This window comes from Vulpes vulpes, unplaced genomic scaffold, assembly GCF_048418805.1.
Source record: "Vulpes vulpes isolate BD-2025 unplaced genomic scaffold, VulVul3 u000000643, whole genome shotgun sequence".
Taxonomy (NCBI): domain Eukaryota; kingdom Metazoa; phylum Chordata; class Mammalia; order Carnivora; family Canidae; genus Vulpes; species Vulpes vulpes.
Window position 1 is genome coordinate 188,212 of NW_027325793.1, and position 9,279 is coordinate 197,490.

General features: G+C 37.3%; 1 protein-coding gene and 1 long non-coding RNA gene across 2 annotated transcripts in view; both read right to left on the reverse strand.

The window, feature by feature from the left end:
• LOC140597407 (piwi-like protein 1) overlaps positions 1-9,279 on the reverse strand; it is a 135,071-nt gene that overhangs the window by 72,015 nt on the left and 53,777 nt on the right. The gene's annotated exons all lie outside the window — the stretch shown is intronic.
• LOC140597401 (uncharacterized) overlaps positions 1-9,279 on the reverse strand; it is a 55,007-nt gene that overhangs the window by 22,258 nt on the left and 23,470 nt on the right. The window lies entirely within an intron of this gene.

Here is a 9,279-nt window from a genome sequence, read left to right on the forward strand (position 1 = left end):
TATTTTAAGATTTGTGTGGAATCAGAAAAGACCCCGAATAGCCAGGGGAATTTTAAAAAAGAAAACCATAGCTGGGGGCATCACAATGCCAGATTTCAGGTTGTACTACAAAGCTGTGGTCATCAAGACAGTGTGGTAGTGGCACAAAAACAGACACATAGATCAATGGAACAGAATAGAGAACCCAGAAGTGGACCCTGAACTTTATGGTCAACTAATATTTGATAAAGGAGGAAAGACTATCCATTGGAAGAAAGACAGTCTCTTCAATAAATGGTGCTGGGAAAATTGGACATCCGCATGCAGAAGAATGAAACTAGACCACTCTCTTTCACCATACACAAAGATAAACTCAAAATGGATGAGAGATCTAAATGTGAGACAAGATTCCATCAAAATCCTAGAGGAGAACACAGGCAACACCCTTTTTGAACTTGGCCACAGTAACTTCTTGCAAGATACATCCACAAAGGCAAAAGAAACAAAAGCAAAAATGAACTATTGGGACTTCATCAAGATAAGAAGCTTTTGCACAGCAAAGGATACAGTCAACAAAACTAAAAGACAACCTACAGAATGGGAGAGGATATTTGCAAACGACCGCTCAAAGGGCTAGTTTCCAAAATCTATAAAGAACTTATTAAACTCAACACCAAAGAAACAAACAATCCAATCATGAAATGGGCAAAAGACATGAAGAGAAATCTCAGAGGAAGACATGGACATGGCCAACATACACATGAGAAAATGCTCTGCATCACTTGCCATCAGGGAAATACAAATCAAAACCACAATGAGATACCACCTCACACCAGTGAGAATGGGGAAAATTAACAAGGCAGGAAACCACAAATGTTGGAGAGGATGCGGACAAAGGGGAACCCTCTTACACTGTTGGTGGGAATGTGAACTGGTGCAGCCACTCTGGAAAACTGTGTGGAGGTTCCTCAAAGAGTTAAAAATAGACCTGCCCTACGACCCAGCAATTGCACTGTTGGGGATTTACCCCAAAGATTCAGATCCAATGAAACGCCGAGACACCTGCACCCCGATGTTTCTAGCAGCAATGTCCACAATAGCCAAACTGTGGAAGGAGCCTCGGTGTCCATTGGAAGATGAATGGATAAAGTAGATGTGGTTTATGTATACAATGGGATATTACTCAGCCATAAGAAACGACAAATACGCACCATTTGCTTCAACGTGGATGGAACTGGAGGGTATTATGCTGAGTGAAGTAAGTCAATCGGAGAAGGACAAACAGTGTATGTTCTCATTCATTTGGGGAATATAAATAATAGTGAAAGGGAATATAAGGGAAGGGAGAAGAAATGTGTGGGAAATATCAGAAAGGGAGACAGAACATAAAGACTCCTAACTCTGGGAAATGAACTAGGGTTGGTGGAGGGGGAGGAGGGCGGGGGGTGGGGGTGAATGGGTGACGGGCACTGAGGGGGACACTTGACGGGATAAGCACTGGGTGTTATTCTGTATGTTGGTAAATTGAACACCAGTAAAAAATAAATTTATTAAAAAAAAGAAATATAAAAGACAATCTGCCCTCAATTTAAAATGTCTTTCAGAAGTACAAATTATATGTATGATTTTATTTACAAATCACACAAGTAAGTATATAAACTTTATCATTAATAAAATTGGGGTCTCTTGTTTTGGCAAGACTATTCCACGATGAAGAAACTGGATGGGTCAGAGAAAGAAGGCTTTGAGACTGAGAAAGATGTAATGAGCAGGAATGAAGATACATTGGCTTGTGTCAAAGAAACTGTAGGTGGGAAACTCCCAGTGTCTGAGAAACTAAGGGAAATAATAAGAGAGAGGAAATAGGCCCTTAAACATCTCTGTAACTCTAACATGGAGAGGGGAGGAAAACGAGGAGAATCAAAATCATAGTTAAAAGCAAAGAAGTGGACAAAGGCAAACACATGTAACCACCCCCATTGCAGGTTTCCAGCCTATTAGAGTAAGAAATGAAAAAAACCATAACTTTAAAGAAAACTATAAATGCTATCACTAGTTGATAATGGCATATTAATTGTACTGATTTAACAATATTTTGTATTGTTTGACCTGATAATTACAGAAATGTGCATCCTTAAAGAATTACTGAAAAACAAAAATACTGTAGAGGTGCAAAAATTAACGTGTAAAGAATCTTATAAAACTAGAGAAATTCAACAGTACAGAAAGTCAAGAAACAGGAAAAATGAAAAGATCAATGATCTGTGAAAAATAGAAAATAGAATGATGTGTCATAGATGGTAATGGAGAAAGTAGTTTCAGTTCAGTAGTAAAAGTGGACAGGAAGAGGCATGTGGAAAGGAATAGATCGGAAGATAAAGAGATATGTGAAAAAATTGGCAGCAAAATAGGGAAATTTCAGAATGTTAAATAGAATATAATGTGCCAAATACTGGGGATCCCTGGGTGGCTCGGTGGTTTAGTGCCTGCCTATTTATCATGAATAAATAAATTAATAAATCTTTAAAAAAAATATGCCAAATACTAAATTTGCAGTGTTGATAAAAGATTGTTCTAATTTTCCTTGTTAGCATAACTAATAATTTTGATCTTTATATTTTAATCTTGTTCTAATTTTCCTTGTTAGCATAACTAATATTTTTAATCTATTGATTCTTATATCTTTTTCTTTTTTAAGAAAGATTTATTTATTTGACAGAGAGAGTGCATATGAACAGGAGGACACGCAGAGCAGGGGGGTGGGGGGGAGAGAGAGAGAGAGAGAGAGAGAGAGAGAGAGAGAGAGAGAGAGGAATTTCCAGCGGACTCTCTGAGGAGAGAGGCAGGGCTTGGTTAAGATCTCTGAGACAGAGACCCTGACCCAAGCTGAAATCAAGAGCTGGTCACTTAACCGATTGAGTCACTCAGGAACCCCTGTCAGCATCTTATATATATTTTTTTATTAAAGATTTTATTTATTCATTCATGAGAGACAGACAGAGAGAGAGAGAGAGGGAGAGAGAGAGAGAGAGAGGCAAAGACACAGGCAGAGGGAGAAGCAGGCTCCACGCCGGAGTCTGATGTGGGACTCGATCCTGGGACTCCCCGAACATGCCCTGGGCCAAAGGCAGGCACTAAACTGCTGAGCCACCCAGGGATCCCATCATCTTATATTTTACATCATCCCTCCTATTCATATAAAGTTTGTGCACAAAAGCCATGTATCAAGATTAAAGATATTTTTCCTGAAAATGATTATATACTCAGAACTTCAGGATTTTACTGTTCTAAGAAAATCTCAATTAACTTCCTTAGAAATCAGATTTTACAGAAGCGTATTTTGTTGCTTTATAATTCATTTTTTAATTAAATCCACTCCAAGTTTTCTATATTTGCTTACCAAATTAGAAACCATTTAAATATAGAATATGGTTTGCTACAATAGTAATGATACCTGAACTTAGTCTGGGATGTATTTTTTCTTTTTCTTTCTTTTTAAAGATTTTATTTATTCATGAGACACACACACACACACACACACACACACACACACACACAGAGGCAGAGACACAGGCAGAGGGAGAAGCAGGCTGTATGCAGGAAGCCCAATATGGGACTTGATCCTGGGACTCCAGGTTCATGCCCTGGGCTGAAGGCAGGCGCTAAACACTGAGCCACCCAAGGAACCCTGGGATGTATTTTTTCATATAGATTTGTTCACAATCTATAACAATCTGGTATTCTACAGAGTTCTGAGTACAGAAATATTTTTGAGTTAAATACTGAATGTAGCATAGCAATATTTACTCAAATTATAAATCGGAAGAGTTGGTTAAGATATTCTAAATTTGAGAATTTGTCTTAAAATTAGCATATATACATTTTTTTCTGTAATAACCAGTACAAATTATAGTGTTGTTCTCTTGTATTCAAAAACTAGAGTGTGAGATTCTTTGTTAAATTATCTCTGTATACGTAACACTGTAATTCTTCTTGGCATTTTTATGCAAACAATATAAAAAAAGTTTTCATTTTAAAATGTGTCTAAAAATTATTTGATACTCTTCCCTTCAAAAGTGGAGCTCAGGGGCACCTGGGGGCTCAGTTGTTTATGTGTTTGCCTTCGGTTCAGATCATGATCCTGGGGTCCTGGGATGGAGCCCTGAGTTGGGCTCCTGTTCAGCGGGGAGAGTCTGTTTCTCTCTTCCTCTGACCTCCCCCTGCCCCTGCTCATGCTGGTGATCTCTCTCTCTCTCTCAAATAAATAAAATCTTAAAAAAAAAAAAGTAGAGCTTAATATCCCCCTCCTTGAGTATTCTGTCCAATTGCTGATTGTCCTGAATAGTCCAGGGTATGATAAGCAACAGAGAAAAGGAGAAAGAAAAAAATGGCATTCTGGCACATATGCAGGATTTCAGCTCCACTTGGCTTAGGTGAACAGATGACTGTTCGGGCGTATGCCCCCAAACTCCCCCACTCTGCCCTCAATATCAAGAGCCTCACAACTAAGGCCCGTGCTTTGATCACAGCACAGACATACAAAAATAGGAGTGGAAAGGTTATCAAGTAAGAAACGGCTCTCTCTTCTTCTGGTGGATGCAGTGGTATCTTAGCACTGGACTGAAGCCCTCCTTCATCCTGTTAGACTGGATCTCTTGTGCAATATGCACCCTGAACTACCATAAATGTAGGAAAAATCAAAGGGAAAATGAGTGAGGGCAATATGAGAGGGAGGAGAGGAAGGAGAGGAGGTGGAAGCCTGTCCTTTACTACTTTTTTATATTCTGAATTCATTATAAATAGAAACTACTGCTTCCCTTCAAACTCCTAACTCCAAATGTGGTTTCTTGCCTTTCTTGAGACTATATTTTGTTTTAAAAAGTCATTTTTAAATAAAATTATTAAAAAGTAAAAGTTTTCATGGTAGAAGAGTATGGAAAGCAATAAGGAGTTTTTTTAGAGGTAAATACAAATCTTTTGTTTAACTCCTTCCCAGACCTTTTTAAACTTCTATTAAAAGAAGTCTTTTATTTTTTTTTGTTACAAGCTCTGTACAAATTTGTATCCTATTTAAAATGTATTCATAGTATTTCCTTCCTTCCTTCCTTCCTTCCTTCCTTCCTTCCTTCCTTCCTTCCTTCCTTCCTTCCTTCCCTACATTATTGGTAAACATAATGTGAATGCTTCCCCTATCACTTACTCTGCATTTCAATGACTCGGTGTGTCTCATAGTGGCTTATTAGACAGAAATTTGCACAGGGGTGCACCATGGGTTTGAATCCTGGCTTCATCACTACTCAGGTGTGTCATTTTGACAAATGATCCAAGCTTTAGTATTTTTTTTTATCTAAAGTGCCCCCTAGCCCAAAATTTAGCTCCCCACAATTCTTAGTTCCTAATCCCGCCAAACTGGAATCTTTTGAGCTGAAAAATGAGAATAAAATTATACTACTATTGGAATGATAGCAGCACTAGATATGCATGACAAGTGTTTTCATCTCTAAGGAACAATGTATTTAATTCCATGATAGCTAGGTCTTAAAGATATTATTTAGCACCTCTACACCTCCATATAATTAATATTAATATAATATAGCAATATATAAATCATTACATTATTATTAATACATTAATAATTAAATAATTCTATACAATATATTAATACATTGATTTATCATTCATCAGTTTATTCTATTAATGTGAGTAGCATTACACTTTTAGAATCCTATAAGAGGTAACATTCTCTGGGTGTTATGTGTCAGGTACAATACTGAACAGTGCCCTTGTATTGTCTCACTGACAATATGATAAAGTAGGAGCTCACGTCATGCCCATATACAAGGGCACTCACACTTTTCGTAAATGTTGGAGCTGTGACTTTAACTGATACTAATTTAAACCTAAAGTCCATGTCATTAACCATGATGCATCATGCCCTAGTGGGCTTCTCCAAGGCCACCAGAACAGTCCTGAGCTTTCCTGGGCCAAGTTTTGATACAGTTCTCCCTCCAATATCTACGGTATCCCCTTCTAGAACTTGTTACTATAGACTGGGTCTCCTCACTTTCTCCTTCAGTTATCTCAATCTCTTCTTCTTATATTCTCTCTCCCTCTTTTTTTAAAAGATTTTATTTATTCATTTGAGAGAGAGATAGCAACAGAGAGCATAAATGGGGAGAAGAGCGAGAAGCAGGCTCTCCTCTGAGCATGGAGCCCAAGGAAGGGCTGATCATGACCTGAGCTGAAGGCAGACACTTAACTGACTGAGCCACCCAGGCACCTCTCTTCTTCTTCTATTCTTATCTTTATTTCTCTGCACTTCATTCTGAGTGATTTCATCAAATTCATTATCTAGTTTACTATTTTTCTCTTTGTTTTTCTCTGTTTTAATCCATATTTCTGAAGTTCCAGTTATTATTATCAGCATTTCAGACCTTCTGTAAAATCAGCACATTTCTCTACATAGCAATAAGTTAGAAAATATAGCCAAATATATGCTACCATTCACAAGAAAGAAAATGCTACAAAATATATAGTTGTTAAGTGCAGAATATTTACAGATTTTATGTAGCAAATTGTGAAACCCAATGAAGGGATATTAAAGAAGACCTGAAGAAATGGAGAGATATATTCTATTAATAAAATTGTTTAACATTGTTAATATCTCAATTGCTGTGTTCTTATGTGTGTGACATACAGACTAATCCAACAAAAAAAAATGGTATCACAGCAGTACGAGAAAACACAGGAACAAGGGGACTTGCTGGTTTATAGCACAAATTATTTAAGAAGATAATAATGAAATTTAGGATAAAACTGAATAATGGTAAGAAGGAGTATAATTGACAAGTTTAGGTAAAAGAACAACAACAACAACAAAACTTACACCCCAGTATGTTCTTTATCTAGACAAACACAATAAACTCTCATTCTCTGTGGCAGGTGACTCATAGATCTCATTCATTCATCCATTCATTCACGCATAGTTTGCCAGACGGCCTGGGTTTTAAGGAGTAGTCATATCACGGAGAATAAATATTCTAATCTTGCACACGGGTGTGTGAACAGAGTCGTTTATTTCAGTGTGAGAAGTATCTAACAGAACCTGTGTCATTGTAGAGGAAGGAGCTATGAACATAGTTTTGACATCTGCCTGCTTCCTCCTATCCAACAACCAAGAGGCCCTCCCTACAAAGAGTATCAACTGTTTGATGAGCTCCCTTTATTCTTTCTTCCCCACTTATCCTCAGGCTGAATCTCACAAGACTTGGCGAGTATTCTACAACAATTATATAGAACTGTTCATCCTTCTGTTTTCATTCACTGGCTGATAACTCAGCTATATAAAAAATTTCCTTTGTACTAAAATGTAATGAATAGTCCCTAAGTGTAAGAACATGTTTTCCTTCCTCACAAAATCTAAATTATCTTCCCACATTTTATCAGTCTGTCTTCTCAGTAGTAGCTGTGATAAAGATATATTGGCTAGCGATGCCATAGACTTTTTTTCTACTTGTACATTTTATGATACATTTGGTTATTAAGGTGACTTTTTAAGTTCATGGTTTCATCTTACCATTGGTAATGAAACCTGGATATTCTATTTGAAGAATGGCCCAAAAATATGAGAGTAAGGACACAATGCTGGAAAACAAAATAAAATAATGAAAACCAATCAACAAATCAAAGAAACATCATCTGAGGTACCTCAGATATCATCCGAGGTAAATACACTGGGGAAAAATGTCTAATTGTGTGTGTGTGGGGGGGTGTCAGTATGGGTGTAATTCCGAATTTAATAATTTACTTGCTATAATAATATTTGAATTACCATTATTTTTGATAAAATTTTTCTGGTCATTAAGACATTGTAAACTATCAACTTACCCTTAAAGAAACTTTCAATCAAAACTGACACTTAATATGGACATTTGATAATCCTATAAGAAGTGGTGGCTTTGGCCTCCACATTCTATGGCTAATTCAGGGAACAATCTGTGCAGTCATATAAGTGATAGATGGTTATTATAAGATTATATATTTGTTATTTCATCCTAAAAACACTACAACAACATGCATGGTCTATTACTTTTAAAAGGATGAAGTTAGGGATATGCAGATCAACAATTCAATAAAAGGTTCTTGAATTCAAATTTGAGGCTTATATTCTTAATACGACATATACAGTCACTATAAATCTATGTATTGGTTCAGGAAATAATGAGGGACTGTTTTGTGTCAGAAACTGTTCTAGGTGAACTGTTGACCATAATAGACAAAGGTCATTGCCCTGGTGGAAGCTGCATTCTGGAAAGTGGAACAGGCAATGGACACTCAATGCATGAGTAAATTACATCATGTGTCGTCAGATGGTGAAAATGCTAGGGAAAACAAACAGTGGAGGGTAATTGGGGTTTGAAATCCTTGGGGGTAAGCATGAAGATTGCAGGGAGTAAATAATTGTAGGATCTTGGGTCATCATAAATCTGTGGGTTCTATATTTCATACTACTGCATACATAAAAGGGATTTTAATTGATTTGAGGATTGGAGGATTAGTGTGTATGCATATGTAGTTCTTCTTCTGAGAAGATGATCTATTATTTTCATCACACTCTTAAAGAGATCATGTTCCTAAACAAAAAATTCTGACATTCTCAGTATTATGTGTTTTCACAAAACTAGATAACATAGATATCTATAATTAGATAACTAGATAACACTTCTTTCCTATTATCTTTGCGTTTATTAAAAATAATTGTGAGAGATAGACTTTTTGGAAAAGACTGTTGTTATTACACATGTTGATATTGACTTTTATTCTGAACACTGAAAAAATAAAGTTAATGATATAAATAATTCTGGTCTCTTCTTTAATTGCAGTCCTTTTGGGGATCCCTGGGTGGCTCAGCGGTTTAGCGCCTGCTTTTGGCCCAGGGTGTGATCCTGGAGTCCCGGGATCGAGTCCCCCGTCGGGCTTCCGGCATGGAGCCTGCTTCTCCCTCTGCCTGTGTCTCTGCCTCTCTCTCTCTCTCTCTATGTCCATCATGAATAAATAAATCAATAAGTAGCTCTTTTTTTAAAAGATCTTATTTATTTATTCATGAGAACACACAGAGAGGATTGAGAGAGAGAGAGGCAGAGACACAGGCAGAGGGAGAAGCAGGCTCCATGCAGGGCGCCCTACGTGGGACTTGATCCCGGGTCTCCAGGATCACGACCTGGGCTGAAGGCGGCGCTAAACCGCTGAGCCACCCGGGCTGCCCAATAAATAACTCTTTAAAAAAAATTCCAGTTCTTT